General features: G+C 42.3%; 1 protein-coding gene and 1 long non-coding RNA gene across 3 annotated transcripts in view; one reads left to right on the forward strand and one right to left on the reverse strand.

The window, feature by feature from the left end:
* Window positions 1–19,280, reverse strand: part of LOC115346834 (cytochrome P450 2J2-like) — a 105,570-nt gene that overhangs the window by 85,848 nt on the left and 442 nt on the right. For both annotated transcript variants that reach the window (XM_030027344.2, XM_030027343.2), the window contains exon 2: window positions 11,448–11,560. The gene's annotated coding sequence lies outside the window, so the exon portion shown is untranslated. The remainder of the gene's footprint in view (window positions 1–11,447; window positions 11,561–19,280) is intronic.
* LOC121233569 lies at window positions 15,024–16,692 on the forward strand. Its single transcript, XR_005933290.1, has 3 exons — window positions 15,024–15,165; window positions 15,955–16,144; window positions 16,549–16,692. It is a non-coding gene; the product is annotated as an uncharacterized LOC121233569 (long non-coding RNA).

A 19,280-nucleotide genomic window follows, 5' to 3' on the forward strand; every position in this document is an offset into this window, starting at 1 on the left:
CTGCTGGCTCTTTTCAAAGCTTAATTTATTCATTTGCCAGATGTCTTCAGGTGAGAAAAAATGCATTGTGAACAGTAAATCAGATTTATTCACCACTAGAATGAAATTTCTGGTTAAAAAAAAAAAAAGAGATAATATGCTAATTGAATTGGGGTTACACACACTTCCTTTAATGCATTGTTAAGGAGCCATGTATCATCAGATGTGAGATCTGCATTCAAGTCCATGCTGTCAGGGCAGCCTTGAACTGGGAATTGTGGGTAACCCAAGATGAGGAAATCCCTCCTCATAAAATCCTTATGCTGTAAATGTCATTATCTCCCCACTTCTTTTTTATCTTCAATATCTCCATTATATTTACCATTGTGAAATGCTACATTAATAATGTTTGCAGCTGAATTAAATTGAAAGGAACAACAAACCTCAGTGTTATGAAAAAACAGATTTATGGAGATTTGGAGATAGTTGAGTTTCAACTTGTGAAAAATACAGTTAATGTACCTGCAAAAATCACCCTGAACTCAAATATTCAGTGGGAGAGAGAGAGGTCTACGGCTGCAAATGCAGAAACACACTGCAGACAGAATAAAGCAAGGGCATCCTTTTGAGAGTAGGACTCTATAAGGAATATTGGGTTTGCTTCTGGGTGTTTGTTACAGATAATGATATAGGCCAGACAGATCAGATAAGCCACACCATATAGTGATTGGAGGACAAGAGATGGCAAGTGTGGGGTCTGAAAAACGGCTTTGCCATTTCACTCAAAACATTACGGCTAAGGCAGCTTTGTGTGTAAATCTAATGGTGGGAGATATGGGTACTATGGTTTGAATCAGCAACTCATTTTGTTAGGTTAAGAAAAGAAATGTCAGCTCTTTAACCTTTTTCCATGATGCATAGCTAAGTTTCATTTCATCCTTGACCCCTAGCCCTTTGAGATGTCTTACTAGGTTGAAATCATGCTGTTAGAAATTTTTCTTATTTGTTGAGGTGAATTACACTACGGTGCCTTTTTGCCTTTTAACAGTAATTCAGATCAGGAGGTCTGGTCTAATCAGCTCTACCAAGAAGGTACCTTCTCTGAGACCAAATCTTACAAAGCCAACAGTTTTTGCTTGCTTTTTTTTTTTTTTAGCTCAATTGAGTTCAAACCAGTTCACAGTCATTATTTATAAAGGAACAGTAACGGATGAGTTTATGATTCTGTAGGAGTTCAGAGGGTATAGCACACAGCCAATGCGCAGGCAACTACCCAGCCGCAGAAAGCTTGTTTAGGGCAACAAACACCAGTCAGGATCTGGACTACAGCTTTATTTAGGAGTGCCACTACCTAAAAGCATCACTCACGTTCTTGACTGCATGGTATACAAAGTTCCTGAGTGATTGTAGACTAATGACAAGACAGCATGAAGGACTCAGTTGCCCCACCACTGGAGGGAGACGAGTGAACTTTCTAAGAGGTAAGGTTCGTGTAACTCAGTTATCAGCGTAATTATTAACAAACTGCCATTTTTTAATCTTAATTTATCCTTCCTATAGTGGAGCCTTAACTTTCTGATCCCACCTATTAACCCACTTCCACTGCCTAGCAAGGGTATAACAGAGCTCAAGTTTAAGTGGCCAGTATTAATGTTGCCTAATTGTTAGTGCTGCTATGTTTGGCCAGAGAAGGGAGATGTGGGTAGCTGGTTCTCAAAGAGGCGTTTTACCACAACCTGAGTAGGAGTTTGTGTTACATAGCACTGATCAGTTTGAATGTGAGCAGCAGATGAAAGAGACAGTTGTCTGGCTCCACAGCTTTGAGTGGTCCTTGCAATGCATTCATTTCTTACAGCATGCAGGAGAGCAGTGCCTAAGCAGAATCTGAACAGCGCTGAGACAAGGGCTGTGGCTTCACTGCCAAGCTAGAAACAGCTGAAGAGCAAAACACTCTTGCTGCTAGTGAAACCTGATGGTGAGCTTGGGCTAGACTGGCAATAGCTGAACTTTATAAAAGGCTGAGAGTGGAGGATGGGAGAAAAGGTGTCTGACCTGGGACGGAAAGTATTAGGAAAAAAAATGGATTCCTGAACCTGGGGACAGATGTCGGGGTTCAGGGGCTGAGCCTGACAGCCCTTACCAGAGAAAGATGTTTTTGAGGGAGAGAGCGGTATGTCTTGTAAAGAAGGTGGATCAGAGTTTGGGGGAGATGGCAGGTGAGCAAAAAAACAGTGCTTGGAGTAAGGGGGGGAAGGAAGAAAACAAGGATACACCAGGGGAAAAGCGAGAGAAGTGGCCATGACTGGTAGAAAGCCAGTACCTCCTCACTGAGGTTTGGCACCTGTTAGAAGAGCCTGTAAGAAGCCTAATTTGGGCTGGCTCACTGTGGTGATATGAGATGTGAACTGCTTCTAATCATACATCCTACTTTGGCTAAACACCAAAGCTGACAGACCTCTTTTTATAGTCCTGAGACATTCCTGGGGAAGGACAGAGTTACAAGTGCTTGTCTAGAAGGGTGTTATATTAATGGGAACGGGGTTGTATCCTTATATTGCACGCTGGTGAAAACTCCCTTTGCTTTTTGTTTGGCCATCTGAGGCAATGGCAATTCCCAGCCTCCACTGCCACAGCTGCTACCTCAGCTCCTCCCCCTCCCCCGAGTCAGGCCTGTGTCCAGTGCTCTGTCCCACTGTCGCTGGCTGCAGTGGTGTTATCTTTTCAGGCACAAGAAGCAGCCTTGGCAGATCTGCTGTCCAACTTCTCTCCAGTCTGCCAATCCACTGCTCTTAGAAGGCCAATTTCTGGCCTTCCATAAGGTCTGAGGGTGCTTTAGGCTTGAGGCAGCTTGAGGTGGTGACTGCAAGTCTCAGGATGATTTTAAGTTTGATTTATATTTTTCATAAGTCTTACTTCTTCTAGACTCTGTCAAACTGAGTTTGAACCTGCACTCTTGAGCGCTGTTAATCTTGTTCACCTTTGAGATTCCCCTAAGGTATGCTCCACAGAGCAGCCTCTATCCTGTGATTCCTTTGGAGTATACAATGCTAGGGCTTCAAAGACGTAATGTATGTGCTGGAAACCTGTGTTGGTGCTGGAAACCTGTGTTGGTGCTGGTACTCTTGGCAGCAGGTGCTTTCAGAGCACTGTCTGCTACAAATATCCTTCTGGCATCTAGATATGCCCACTTTACTGTGTTCAATGCTATTGCTGACTTTGGCTATTTTGTAATGTTCTGTACATGTATGAAAAGATTCATTTCAATTAGTCTCAGTAAAAACTCACAGGCATGGCTGGATACTCGCTGAACGAGGTAAGGTGTATTTGCAGGGATGGTACAAAGTGATCTAGCGTTAGGTTTGACTTGATGTCCTCACTGATGAATTTAGAAGAGTTGATGAGTAGAACAAGCTTTGCAATGTGACATTTTTAAATTATTCTAAACTCCTTGTGGAACTCAGAGGAAAAAGGGTTTTATGGGTCTGGCTGAACATAAAAGTGAAGAGACAATGTAGAAAATAATACATAGAATAAACCCAGACAAATGTGGGTACAATAAAACACAGGAAAAATAGTCCTAAATTATCTGGGTCATTCTCCAGCATGCTCTGAGGAGCCACTATAAATCTGTATGAATGATCTGTTAAGGTGGTTCCACAGTGCTCTGCTGCTCAGAAGCAGCTCATAATAGCTGGAGCAAATCAATGGCTTTATATGCACAAATTCATGGAAACATATCTTATAAAAAATGAATAAAAATTTGTGGTTTTAACTATAGATTTCTCCTTGCTCCAGAAACATCCACAGGAAATAAAGCAATCAAATTCAAAAAACACAGCAGCTGTCAACCCTACTTTTTAGCCCAAATCAAAAGGATTTCAAATTTTTTCCTCCCTAGCTTTTACAATTCCCCCCTCTGGGGGAAAGGCAAGTCTCAGTAGGAGCTGAGAGACTACAGTGCACTAGGTGAGAAATAGCTGGTGGAAAAGCATCGTATACTAAACAAATTTAAGATCAGCAGCCCCTGCCCTGCTGGAGGTTCCAGAAAAGAAAAATTACAAGGAGTGTAAAGAAGTGGTGGGAAGAAGAAAAGCCTCTGTCCTACTGTTGGAGTAAAAGAAGTTCAGCTCTTGTCCTGGTCAGCATTGAGGACAAACAGGGAGCAGCAAGAAGGTAAGGGAGTGTTTAGCAGCTCCAGTTTTAATTTCCTAGTCTAGCAGTGTCTGAGCTGTGATGAGCAAAGGACACCAGCCCTCCTGACCCAGCTTCTCTCTCCACCACTGCAAACAGGCTTCAGGCTGTGTTGGTTTCAGATAGCACCACAGCCAACACAGCAACTGGAGGAAGTTACACAACTTATATATTTAAAGTAGCTGGCAGTTAAATGATAAAATAATCAAAAGATGCCATGTAAATAAGGTGTGTTATATATGGAATAATGCCGTATCTGTAGCTTACTCTTGTGAAAATATACATCACTGCCAGAGTCCATGGAAAAAAGTGTGGATTTAGGGGAGCCTTCTGAGCCTGTGAGGGAATGAAAATAGACCGTTTGTGCCTCAGCCAAAAGCCAGTTAAGAAAGCAGTATTTTCACCCTCAGGGAACAATTAAGTCAATTTGAAAACCTTTAGTTTATTGTTGCAAGCACAGGCAGCCTAATGGAGAGATTTCAAAGTTCAAATAAAGTTACAGAGGTAAAGCGGTATGGTATTTAGCAGTACTGAACTTCCAAAGAAATCCATGGTGCCTAACACAATAAATATGGATTTATTTAAGGTGCTCTCCTTAAAAAATACCAGCCTAAATTATGCTGACTTACCTACTTTTCTTTTGCCATATTTGGTGGTAACCAATACAGTCACTAGTACATTTCAGTTAAGGACTCACTCTTCCCCAGCCCATTATCCCTTAAGACCTACAACTCTGCAGTGTGACCTTACGAATAAGAAACTCGCAGTAAGAAATTCTCTCCAGAATGAGGCAAAAGGAGAGAGATGACTTAAGGATGTCATGGAGCAAACTAGATCCTCAAACTGCTAGAGGAGGGGAAAATGACTGGCAACTCTGACATTCAACAAGGTATGTGTTTTGTCTTCAAGGACACAATCCAGCACCTTGAGTCAGAATTAATCAGAAGTGTTACATAGATCATATTTTCTCTAATGGAAATGTTGCTAGTTTGCTAAAAGTCATGGAGACTTTTACAGGGAAAGCCATATAATCTGGGAGAGGGGAAATCGGATAAACCAGTATTGAATGATTTTTCTAATCAGGAAGATGGTTCCCAGGGAAAGAAATCAACATGCCACAGAGGATGTGTATGTCCAAGAAAAACACATGCAAACAACCTGAGAGGATGATTTCTTTGTGCTGTTGCCTGTGCCTGCTGCTAATCCAAGCTGCAATAGGGACAAATGCCCTTAAACATATGCAGAAGGAAGGAGAATGAAGAGATCTACCGCCAAAGCGAGGTCCAGACTGTTGTTAGGTATTGTCATCAGAGCCATGGAGACTCACAACGGGGTCTGGTCTAAGACAGGATCTACCACTTCTGGCTTATAGCTAAGGCAATGAAGGGATGACCCAGACGAGACCTGGTGTCAGCCTGCAGAAGGGATCTATTTCACATGTATTTTCCTGCTTTGTGTTTTTTATAATAACTTCTAACATTGCAATTGCAAACATTGCAAGAGTTCACCATTCTTCTTTTAATTCTGAGCTTCTTTGGCAACCGATGGGCACTTGAATGACTCAACAGCCTTGCCCCTGAAGAGACAAATCCATACCAGGCAATGTTAAGTACAAGCCTGGTGGTATGCCAGCAGACCAGGTTTGGAAGTCCCAGATGCCCCACTAAATTGCAAATTTTCAGAGGTTTTATCATCAAGTGCCAGGTAAGACTTGAGAAGTTTCCCCGGTTCCAGTGTTGTTCAGTGTCAACAGATTAGTGCTGGGAACAACCTGTGCCATCATACATTAGCACTCAGAATTCCTTCAGAGAGGTTTGTTGTATGTAGTTTGTTGCCATGTAGCAGAGCATGCAGAGTTGACCATATCACTATACAAGATTGTTGTGGTTTAACCCTAGCCAGCAACTGAGCACCACACAGCCGCTTGCCCACTCCCATGGTGGGGAGTAGCTCACCAGAGTCTGAGTAGCTACGGTGCTTGTCAACGGGGTTTGAGTAGCCACAGTGTCTGCCACTGGTGTCTGAGTAGCCGCAGTACCTGTCATGGGGATTGATCTCTGGGTGGCATTTCTAAATAGTTGTTTAACCCTAAACAAGACCTGAACTACATTCAGGAATATGCTGGTTCCTAGCAATAAGACCATGCTGGTTTCAATATGCCAAGGATATTCAAAATTTGCAAAATTCTCAAACGCTATTGTAATTAGCCTGGTGGAGAAGGGGAAGATGTGGGAAGATGTCTTCCCCATAGGTTGGCTCCCCAAGGAGAAAAGGTATCTAGACTGGCAACATAAGGGTGAATTATTTATGGTTCAGCGGGCCCATGACACCTCAGGCCATCAGGGAAGAGATGCAACATATAGATGGGCTCATGATCGAGGGATGGACCTGACCATGGGCACTATCACACAGGTTGTCCATGAATGTGAAACATGCACTGCATTCAAGCAAGCCAAGCAGTTAAAACCTCCATGGTATGGAGGATGGTGGCTGAAATATAAATAGGGGGAGGCCTGGCAGATTGCCTATATCACACTCCCACAAACCCACCAAGACAAGCACCATGTGCTTACAATGGTGGAAGAAACCATCGTTCCCCCACCATGGGATGGGGGAGGAAATTGGAAGAGCAAAAGTGGGAAAACTCATGGGCTGAGACAAAGACAGTTTAAAGCCACGTGTGCAAGCAAAGCAAAACAAGGAATTCAATCAGCACTTCCCATTGGCAGGCAGGTGTTCAGCCATATCCAGGAAAGCAGGGCTCCATCACCCATAATGGTTACTTTATGGGAAGACAGACACCATAACTCCAAACATCCCCCACTTCCTTCTTCTTCTCCCAGCTTTATATGGTAGGCATGACATCATATGGTCTGGAATATCCCTTTGGTCCGTTGGGGTCAGCTGTCTCGGCTGTGTCCCCTCCCAACTTCTTGTGCACCCCCAGCCTACTCGCTGGTGGGGTGGGGTAAGGAGCAGAGAAGTCCTTGACTGTGTAAGCACCGCTCAGCAATAATGAAAACATCCCTGTGTTATCAACACTTTTCCAGCACAAATCCAAACCATAGCCCCATAGTAGCTACTATGAAGAAAATTAACTCTATCCCAGCCAAAACCAGCATGAAGATATAAGAACAAGGGAATAAGCTGTCTTGAAAATATTGATTGCAATAATAGTGTGAGGTTATATAAAAGGCAGTTTAAAGGACATAATTTCTTCTTTGCTTTAGAAAGCTTCATTTCCATTTCCTTGTGATTAGAGTCTCAGACAGGACATGATATTACACAGAATTACCTATCTTCTTACTACCAAAGGTGTCAGGATTACCACTTCTGTTGTATATTTTCACTGGCTGTGGGCTGCTTTTTTCTGTTATTACCCTCAAAAGAGACATTGGTACAACCTTATGCAGCACAGCCTGGAAAACATTGATTAGCCTTCTTGCTGGGCTCACAGCATTTATTTCTCTATGAGTATCATGTAAAGAACATGATTCAGAGGAATAGTGAATGATGTTTAATTTGGGTCCCATCTCCCAACCTCCTGTAAGTACCTTTGGTTCTATGCAGCTGTTTCCAGGAGAACCAGTTAAACAACTGCTTGAAGATCATATCCTGCAGATATAGAAACATTGAGACAGAGGAGTCTTACAAGAAAAAGAAAATTATAAATATAAACAGCATAAATGGAATAATGATCAATACGAAGAAATGAAAAAATACAAAGAGTCCAGGTATGATCCACAGGACAAAACATGAAAAGCAGAAAAGGCTGCAAGATGGTTGCAGCAGCAGTTAGATCCTAGCTGACTGTATGGCACTGTGGCAAAAGTACCTAAAAAGTTTGTTTGTCAGATGAGAAGAAACTATTTCTTGAGATTTTTGCCTTCTCTGAATCTTAATTTTCTTGACAACCAAAGGGCTCTTTTTTTGTAATCATTCAGGTTAGGTGTTTCAGATGTTTCCTGATGGTGGTCTAGCAATATATTTTTAGATGCTGCTAATCAGAATCCTGAAACTGAACCAGCCTCATGGTGCCAAAACGCATCTCTTGGTAAAATTAAATAGCAGATCTTACTGCCAAAATTTATCTTGGATACTTCAATATGTTGAGAGAGCTGCTAGGAATTTAAGTAGAAAGAATAAAGGCAAGGCTGCTCTGTGTTTGCTACTGGTTTATAATATTTTTCCCTGGCTCCTGAACCATCTCCCAGATCTTCACAAGAAGGTTTTTGCTTGTCAAGAGCTTGCATGTTTTGCACATTCTTTGGTAAAGAAGGAACACACAACAGCTGCAGTTTCCAGGGATACCACAGGGCACTGTCCCTGCGGGATGGCACGGGAGGACAGTGGTGGAGGAGTGAAACGCTATAAACTTGTCCTAAAGCTTTCACTGAAATAAGAAAATCCCATAGAGTGTTCTGAATTCAGCAGATCAGCAGATCTCTGAAAGAAACATCTGCCACTGAAAACCTTCCAGCTTGATCTTTTGCTATCATTCAAAGCGCTTCTTAACACTGCCTACAAGACAGGATACTTTGTTCAGACATGAAGAAACAGAGACTTGTGAGATACTATTACTATTTCCTACTGCTCTTCGCATTTATTTGCTTTGGAAAATCAGAGATTCTGCAAACCATTGTTTGCTGAAGTCATCTGGAGTTAATGACTGCACATGTTGTAATGCCTGCTGTACTCTAAACTCACCCCTCTCTTGCCTGAAGATTAAAGGCAACCCCAGCTCTGCAATTTGATGAAGACAACCTGGTGTGGGTTCTCCGTGACCTCTTTTTGGCAGGAACAGAAACCACAATGACCACTTTGCACTAGGCACTGCTCCATATTTTGACTTACCCCAGAGAAGAGGGGAGACTAATGAGGTCACATGCAAAACCACTTGGATTATGCTTTCTCAGAGAACACACCAAGGTCAGCACAAAGTGTAAAGGTAAAAACTTGTGAAACTGCATCCAACTGGAAATTCATACTCTGTGAGCCAACAAACACATCTTTGATATATTGAGAATCATGGACTCACCCAGGCCCATTAGCTTCATCTTGCTGCCTTGCACCCTGGCAAGAAGTATTCACTCTTTCTTCCTTTCTATGAGAGTCAGAATGAAAGCAGAGGGAGCTGGGCATGTAACAAGTCTGTAAGATGACAGTAAAGAGCGCAGTGTCCCTGCAACCATGCTGCTGAGCACAACCAGTTGCCCAGGCTTCTCCCAGGGTGGTCCTGATGAGACAGCAGTGCTGTCAGTTGCACATTCAGTGAGAGAGGGGAAACTCCCATCCTTAACGTCCAGCTGCAGCATGGGATCAAAATAATTTTTCCCTTACAGGCCACCACTGTCCTCCCCCACTACAGCCTCTTCTGAGCAGTGGCAGGCATCCTGAAAGTCCTTCAAATTCCTGATGGACAAAACTAAAAAAATCTCTCAGAGAAAAGTTTGATTTGGGGGAAATAACAATGCTGGCAATTCCTGGGCTCTTTTGCATGGTCTCTTGAAGTGTTTTGCAATGCTTCATTGTCTTTCACAATGTTTCTGAAGAATATCAAATTTATTAGATTTGTTTTCAGTCTTGCATAAAGTTCTCCCATTATTATGTTTCTCCATCCCTGAGCTATCCACTTACTACTTATAAAATCTTATTAGGGCATTAGCTGAGAATGTTTTAGTGCATTAGAAGGAAACAATCACTGGAGAGTGTAATATAATTTCTGTATAGAGTAGTTTTCTGTCTACTGTCACTGGAGTGGTTAACTGGGAATGTATTTGTGACAGCAACAGCCCTAGTAGCTCAAGTAGGAGGGACTCTGAAGCAGAGAGGATACAGATAAAGATTCGTGCTGCAGATAAAATGATCAGTGAGTCTGCCAAAAGGGGTGGTCCCGTCGCTTTTGTCCTTGGCCATATTCTCACTCTGCTTGGTGAGACAGCAGCCAGCAGGTGAGTGTGTTCAGACTGTTGAGCCAGCAGAAATCTATTACTGCAACTAAAAATGACAGGCTTTCCACCAGATCAGCCAAATGAATCCAGTCACTTTATAGCTCTGTGGTTGCTAGAGCCAACCCTGGTGAAAGGGAAAATGAGGGGATGGGACTATTTGTTTTCAAGACATCTAGCTTATAGGTAGATTACAGGCTGGCTGTAATGTGAAACTGCATGAAGCAGCTTGCCCAGAATCACAGAGATCTGTAGCACTGCAGGGAATTGAACCAGATCTTTAAAGTCTAAGTTAATGTCCAGACCAGGGTACAAGCCTTGTTCTCACTGTGATAGCTGAAAAGTGGCCCACCTCAGTTCACCTGATCCATTCTTCCTGTTCACTCTATGCACAGTTCAAGGGGCACACTCCATTGTGCCCCAGCTGCATTCACTTTGGGACTAGACATGGTTAATTTGGCTATGCTGTCCAAGCGCTCCAATAGGGTTAATGCCTGTGGGAGTGTGGGGTCTGGCAGCTCTGGGGCTAGCAGGTCACAGCTGAGTGAGGAGGGACATGACGACAGCAATGTTTTCTAAAAGTCAATTTTTTGGTGGGTGTTCTTGTCATTCTCTGTGTCTGGATTTCTCTGATATTCCTGAATATCCAGAGGGCCCAACTCAAGCTGCCGCCGGGACCAACACCTCTCCCCTTAACTGGCAAGCTGTGGATACTGGACTTCCAAATTCACCATGAAACACTCTTGAAGGTACTGATGCTTTTTATAGTTTTATGAATATTTCAGGTGTAGACTCCTAACATATCCTTGGCTAGAACATAAAAGCATCTTTCTTCTCCTTCCCAGCTTCTGTCTGAACTGTGAGCTTTTTAGGCAGAACTTCAAGCCCTATGTCTCCCTGTTGGACTTTAGAGAGGATTAGCAATGAGTGGAAAGGGCCTGCAGCAACAGTTGCAAATGGTGCAAATCACTGAACAGTCACCCAGTCAAAAATAATGCCTGAGGAATCCTGTAATTACAGTACAAGCTACGAGGAGGGAGGAAAGGAAACAGGAAGAATAAGCAAAACTCATCAAAGAAGGCAGAAAGCAAAGCTTATTTGCTTGAGGACTGAATCCTACAGCTCTTATTTCAGCAATATTGCCATTGGCTGGTTACATGTTGGCACAACAAGGGTCTGGAAGGCTTCCTTAGACAGAGGCCTGGCCTGGCCAGTGCAGGAGCAGCAAAGCAAGTAAGACTGCAGCACACTGGAGGTGTTACGCTCCAGGCCAGTCCTTGCTGTTGAGGATAAGAATGAAGGGGAAAGGACAAAGAAAAGCTTTGTTACCTATGGTGTTACAATTTTGAAGGTTGTGCTGAGACAAAAGTTCCTCTTCCCTGGGGTTCTGCTTGTTTTGGGGGGGTGTTGCGCGTGTCAGTAATCATCAGTGCTGATCTGCACTGCAAAACAACCAAGTGGCTAGATTAAAATCTTAATACATTTGACTACATAACTAAGCAGCTGCACAGAACTGCAGCTAGGTGACATTGTATGTACTATTTGGTACAGTAGAGTATGAACACACTGGCTTTCTGGCTTTTTTTTTTTTCTTGGACAGTCTAGAGGCACAGAAGGAAGATATTAGTAATGTTACTGACATTCCTTAATGTGGTCTACACACTGCATCTGCCAAATAAGACCCACAGGACCCTTCCCTTTCTCCATGTGCTGCTGGAGGGTGAGCCAGGAAGGATTCATGCCATGACCCTATCTCTAGCTGTCCTGGGAAATGCAGCAATGTTGGTAAAAAGGAGAGTCACTAAGCCTGGGAGGTGTGTGAGGCAAGATGCATCATCGAGGCTCCCTATTTTCCTGTGTGTACAGAAGGAAACACAGGCTCTGCAGTTCCTTTGGGTACTAGATGGAATTCAATTCAGGGATTCAAGTACTTGTTTCTTCCTCCGTCTCCACCTTACTTGGGCTATTAAGGCAAAAAACTGGACTCCAACTGCTGTGAAAACCATTCTTCAAATTACTCTCCCCTACAGAAAACAGCCATTGCTCACAGCAAGTGGCAGCAACTAGGTGCCTGATCATATTTGCATGCGTTTTCAGTATGGTTAGCATATTTCAGAATCCCTGGCTACATCTTTGTTTCAAAAAATTGCAAAGGAGGAGGCCTGCACCCACCTCCAGAGAGATGCAGTCCTGCTTATAGATGTTCCTGAATAACATATGTGATTTCAGCAACACAACATTACCAGTGGATTCCTAAAAGCAAACTGCAGAAGCCAGGACGCATGTGAAAACTCTGCTCAGTCAAACTCTTAACAGCTTTACAAATGGCATGTTTTCACCAGTTCCCCAAAAATCCCTAGAGCAGAGATATGTCTTTTAATCTTTCAAGTGTCTTTCAAGTGTCCATCTTGTCTGCAACTTGTGCTGTAACTGCTCAGAAAAAGGTCACACATTATATATATATATATAGTTGCATAGATATATATATAGTTACATACGGTTTGGTGTTACATATACAAATATACATACACATATATGTAACACCAAAAATATGTGTAGGCACCATCTTTATTCATCCATCCGCTTCATACTTTAAAATCCCTGAAACAGATGTTCAGAAATCCTTACCTCCTATCCCATACAGTCACAGGCTAGCTGATGTTCCTATCCAAAATCCTAAATCTTTGAGCAGGGTAACACTATCTCATCTTCCCTCCGCCTGTGCAATTAGGTCTTTCTCAACTACTCAGGGTTGAAGAGTTTAAAACTGGTCTCTAATTTACAGGTGCCAGACACTTGATTTGCAGAACTACCAAGAACCCAAACTCCAGCAGCAATCGGTAGGATCTGTAGGAGCTAAGCACTTCCTAGGCAGCTCATGATACTCAATACATCTCAAATGACATACTGCAGATCAATGGCTATGTTTGAAAAGTTTGGCTTAACTGCCTCACTGTGCTAGACTTCGCAAGCACAATGCTCAGTGCCATGGTGAGCAAACATTACCATCTAATGGCTGCACCTGTTAATTACAGCTATAATTTCTACTTTAACGATGAAGACTGTTCCTTGTGTAAATACTGATACACTGAAAAAGCTGTATGATTGGAAAATAAATAAAAATAGAAAGATAATAAAAGCAATATTTATGTTTTTGCAGTATCCATCAATCACCTCTGGTGGGGCAATGTAAATGGAAGAAATCCCATTGAAGTATTTCTGGTTGTATGACATGGTTGTTGCACTGATGGCTATATATACTGCAGATACATGGATAATAACAGCCATAAATAATAATGCAATGCATTAATAACAGTGAAAGCCTTTTAAGATTTTAATAGTGAAACATGATTCCAACCTCTTTTCCTGACAGCAGGATGAAATTTCTCCTACCCCTTTCTTGGGCAATGTCAACGGCTGCAAAACAGCCCTTACGTAACAGAAATGGTCTTTGAGCTCTGGCCTAAGAGTGGCACTGAGATGTGGAAAGCCGTCTCTGTAAATGTCTCATATCTTCATGTCATCATGTGTCTTATTGTCTCTCTAGGTGGCCAGGATGTATGGAAATACATACACACTCTGGCTAGGAAAAACACCAGTGATTTTGCTCAATGGGTTTCAAGCAGTGACGGATGCCTTGACTGGGCATGCAGAATAATTCTGAGACCTGTGGCATCCTTTTTTAGGGATGTCGTGGGAGGCCCCTATGGTACGTTCTGTTGTTATGTGTACTGAAATATTTTTAGCAGAACAAGCTGTTCAGAGAATGGGGTTTGGTACAATGACTGCATCTACTCTTAAGGCCTCTTTTCAAGACGACCTGCTCTTGGCAGCAAGTTGAATGCTCTAGAACCACAGCTGCATGTCCTTCTCAAACACTGGGCCCCCAATATACATTCAGCACACAAAACTAATGTGTTTCCCATTTATATACTTGCATAGCCTGGGCAATTCTTAGTTACTGAGAGTGTTACCAAGCTATCTATCTCAATAAGTCTTTGTGGTAAAAGGTGTAAAATTGTAAAAATGTCAGCCAGCAGGACCCAGCGTGTGTTGAGTGCATGGTTCTAGGTAAAGGAGCAGAAAAAGAAAGACAGGTATGGAACTTATTTCCCACAAAAAGGATCAAGTAGATGTGAAAAAATGGCATAAACACCTCTGATTCCCCATATAAATACTGCCAGGGATCCTTCTAAACTCATGGTGGTAATTTTTTGAACCACTATGATTTCATTAGTCCTGCTTATGGAGACACCAGTCCCATACTTCTCCCCAGTCCTTCTCCCATTTTGTTACAGGCATCATCTTTGCCAATGGGCATACCTGGAAGCAGCAAAGACGGTTCAGCCTTATGACTCTGAGGAACGTAGGACTGGGAAGAAAAGCCTGGGAGCCTGGATTCAGGAGGAAGCTTGCTGCCTGATTGAGGTCTTTGCCAGAGAAAGAGGTGAAATACAGATCTGTATGTAGTCATGACACGGGCACATTCTCCCTATTTCCAACCCTGCTTTTTCTACTGGAAGTTGCAATTTCTGCAGTAGGTTCGATGGGAGGCTTACACAGCTGATGCTTTCACAATTCATTTTGCACTTGGCTGGAACATCATGCCTGACTCATTGCTTTCATGATAACCCTTTATGGGAGAAACTGACAGATGAGAGACTCCTAAATTGTGCTGATTATGCACTTTTCTATAGGATGGAATCTTTCCCTCACTCATTATAAAGGTGCCTGAAGAACAATCTCCCAGTTAGTCTCCTGCATCTTGATTTATGCAGGCTCAGCTATTTGTGTAATCCCATGCAAATCAAGAGCAGGCTGGATGGGAGCTCAGTGTAAACAAAGGGTCATAGCCTATAAAAGAAGTTAATGATGCAGCTTTCTCTGTTTGTAGCCATAGAACTCTGTCCCACTCCCTTCTTCCATCAACAACATGATTGCTGATGTGTTTTTTGGACATTGCTTCTCTACAGAGGCTGCCATGTGCCAGAGGCTCCTCAGAGGCTCCCAGGCCATGGAAGAATTCCACAGCACCTCCTGGCCTCAGGTAAGCAAGGACTGACCCATTCCCTGTAACTGTATTAAAGCCTGACAGCATTCCTCAGTGAGCCGCGGCATGAAATGGTCATTCTTTGCCAATGCACAGAGAGGAAGAAGAGCTCTTAAATAAACACTGAACTCTGCTAAAACCAGCACTCACTTCTGTCCCCTTCTTTCTCAATAATGATCCCGCTGCAACCATTCCTGGCTTGCTTTGCCTATGGGCCCATTGAATCTCCTGTAATAGCTCTCTTCAGAGAGACTGATCTGACTTTACATTGATATTGTTCAGCATCAAGTTTGCCCTGGGGCCAGAATCAGGTTTTTCCTCTTAGCCTGTGTCTTGAAGGGTTTTGTAATAGCCCTGATTTCCTGCGTTAGATTGGGTTGCAAGAACCATCCAGAAAAAACAGGACAAGCTAACATGGTTGTGGTTTTGAGAACTACAGCCAAGTGTTGACTTAAGATTTAGGAGGAAACAGGTCATTTGGGAAAGATTTCACTTAGAAAATGTAAGAAAAACTGTACTCAAGGGCATTTAAATCCCCCAAATCTGAAAGTTACTAGTGGAGAGCAGGCAATCTGGAAAGTTAACTGTATGGTAATGGTCATCCTTCACACACTTCTCTCCAAGATAATTTTTAAATAGATTAATTGGTCATTCATTTCCTATAGTCAGACAAGTAATACATCTGAATCATAGCCATGGTTAGGTGTGGTTCAGCTGTGAGCATGCAGGCTTTAAATGCATTATGAAGCCAAGACGTCATGGTGTTCCTTGTGCTTTTATTTCCAGGTGCCGCTCTACAACACTTTCCCATCCCTGGTGAGGCACTGAAGCTCTATGTTAATGAGACTGCTGGTGGCACTAACACTTGCAGGATCTATGAACACTTATTAAAGATGAGATCAGGAACCACCAGAAGAGCTGGGTGCCTGCAGAGCCACAGAACTTCATTGCTGCATACCTAGCTCAGATGTTAAAGGTAACAAGTAATTGTCTCTTGTGCAGCTGCAACATATCTAAAATGCTTGTAGTTATTTCCAGATACACTGCTACTTCCTTCTCCTCCCTTTTCTCCTGAGAGGCTGTTGAGCTATTTCTTTCTTTGAATTCAACCTCAAAAGCAAAGTACTTTGTGGAGGTACTGAGGATGTTCCTTGGCAGTCACCACAGAGAGAGTAATGCTCCACTCTAGACTGAAAGAATGCTTATTGTATGCAGTCTTCCTCAGTCAGCAAGATTTTTTTTTTTAACAGAGCTACATGGCTGCTGTCTTACCAGCTTCATCAACTTAGTATGGGCTCTGTGATGAAAAAAAGCTCTGTTGCTGGAAATTTGCTATGCTATTAAAGCAGTCTTAAATCTCATTATCTGTCTCATCTGCAGGCAAAGAATGACCCACTCTCCGCATTCAGAGAGACCAACATGTGCAAGCAATCACGTATCTCATCATAGTGGGCTCAGACACCACCACTATCACTTTATGGTGAGTTCTCCATGATGGTATATCTGGAAGTACAAGGTAAGAAATGTGTGTATCAGCACTTACATGTGTGGCTGTCCTTGCTCATGGCAGGGTAATAGGCAAAATGCAGTTGACTCAGCTGCCCTAATCCTGTAGTGTAGGGTGTCTTGGGAATTTTAAATTTCTGCTTAGAGTCTACACATCAATGGCCTTCTTGAATACTCATTATTAGTCCTTTTATTCTGCAGAATGAGTCCAAGAAGAGTTGGATGCCATCATTGGTCCATCCTGTGGAATTGAATAAAAGGACTGAATGATCCTGCCATATGCAAATGCAGTTCTTTGTGAGATTATGTGTTATAGCAGCATAAGTGCAATAGGGTTTATGTGCACCCAGGATAGCACACTGCAAAGCTTCACTATCACTAATGTATATTAATGCCACTAAGCTTTGGGGACAATCCTTAGACAAAGCAAAGCCAGGCAATAGATCTCTCTCACTGATTTAAACACCACACGTTGTGTTTATATTTTGTCCCAGGCTGCAAAACTACCCAAAGGTGAGTTTGAACAACTCGTGAGGAACTCTTCACTGTGAATAGGATGCTGGACATTATCTACATCCTATAATATGAATAAACCTGTACTCAGTTTCCCTCTCCTTTTGCACAGATGTTACTTTTTCTATACAGGATTTCAAGAGTTAGATCAGTATAAAGGCACCAGTATAATGACCCTAAGCTTCTTTTAAACTGGTAGAAGCTAAATATAAAACCCACAGAAATTCTAGAAAAACAGTCTGTATATGCAACTTATTGCAGCAGCAGAATACTTTAAATCCATATCCAACTTCATGTAGGTTGTCTTCCCAATGGATAAGACCTATGTAGCTTTGGGGGAAGATATCTTTGAGAAAATCAAGATCAAAGTCAGGGGGCTTGATCAGTGTGAAGCCTTCAGTTCAGTGGTGTTTGGGGTTTTTTTCCAAAGTTTCCGATTACTGTAATTACTGCATCCTCTGGTGCTCTAAAATCAATCTTTAAGAGTGCCTAACAATTTCTAAATAAGCTATTCTGTAGGAGATAGCACAGCATGACCCTGTTTCTCACCTCTTAATAATTAGTTGGCACTTGCACCAGGCAATTTCAAGAGAGCAATTGATATCTTGGCAATTTAAGTCATTAGTTTTTGACACTGTGAAAAAGATCCTTGTGTGTTCATTTTGTCTTTCAGTAGGACACCTTAATTTTCCCCAACATATTTTCTGTCTTGTATGATCAAGAGCAGTGGGAGAGTCCTTGACAATTTAACCCTGGTCATTTCCCGGACACGGATGGAAACTTTGTGAACAAAGAAGCCTTTATGCTGTTTTCTGCAGGTAAGAGCAATCCTCAGTATTGCATACAGCTGTCCTACAGTGACTGTTTCACAGGGCAAGACTTTCTTAACATGTCATCTCCTGCCACAAGTATCTTTATTCATTTCCATAATAAGGTCTAGGTAGCAAAAAAGTGGAGGTAGTGATTTTGGAGACTTGCTGCAAATTAATTTTCTTGAGAAAAAGAAGTTAAGACTAGCTGGTGTCTGAAATTCTGAATGAAATGAAATGCAGTTGTGATAGTAAGGTAGATTGTCCTGTGGGAAAACAAGGGCTGATTAAAGCTCTTTCAGAAGGCAGGGGATGCAAACCTGTTTGCTAATTAAGAACTGGCTCCTGGAAGGTATTAGAATTCTTATACTAATATTGATATCAGTGGAGACTAAGAGGCCACCAAAAGCAGCAGCACATTAGGTTTATCTATGAACAGGTCTCTATAGCAATTTGTATAACACGTCCTTTCTGAAATATTTTCGTAAACTGCTGGTCTTCAGAGCACAAAGTTCCCATTTATGTGTAATGGCAACCAACTAGGAAATGTATGGGGTTTTAGACTATTTCTGCTGGTATTTGTTTCTAAATAATTTTCTATGTCTTCTAAGATTATGAACACAGGTTTGAGCCCATAAAACAACAGGATGGGAGTTCCAGTGGTAAGGATTTTTAGCGTAGGATTTGGGAGAGTTCTTTTCCCTGTTCTGCCATACTTCTATGATTTCAGGGATGTTGCTGAAACATCTAGCCTTTGCTTCCAAATAGTAAAATAGGAATAACAGCATTGCATTACTGTGCTTTGCAAGGTTAAATACACTCAGACACTGTAGTAACAGCGAATATGTAGCACCTTACATGTGTTGAATACCCCTTTTTTCATATTCCTGATGTACAGGCTATGGATTTTCTCTGACTCTCTCCACATCTGAAGTTGGTGGAGAAACAGAAACTACATTAGTCAGAAATCCATTTACTAATTCTGCCAGATAGCAGAAATTATTGATCAGAGGTTTGCAAAATACTATGGAAAGATTCTGTGCTCACGGGGTAACCTGGGCATTGTTTCATGAAGTGAGAGGAGACACTGGTGGAGGAACCATCTCCCCTGCCGCCTGTAAAATGTCTGTTATCATCTACTAATACTGCAGGGGGCGCAGGCTTTTCACTGGTATGGTGTTTTTTCCTCTCCTCTCCCCTTCCCTGGGCCCCATCCCTGCCTCAGGTAGGGCATGCTAGAGAAATAGCGTCAGCAGCCATGGCAATGAGTTGTAGATCTTGACA

This window comes from Aquila chrysaetos, chromosome 10 (assembly GCF_900496995.4).
Source record: "Aquila chrysaetos chrysaetos chromosome 10, bAquChr1.4, whole genome shotgun sequence".
NCBI classification, from domain to species: Eukaryota; Metazoa; Chordata; class Aves; order Accipitriformes; family Accipitridae; genus Aquila; species Aquila chrysaetos.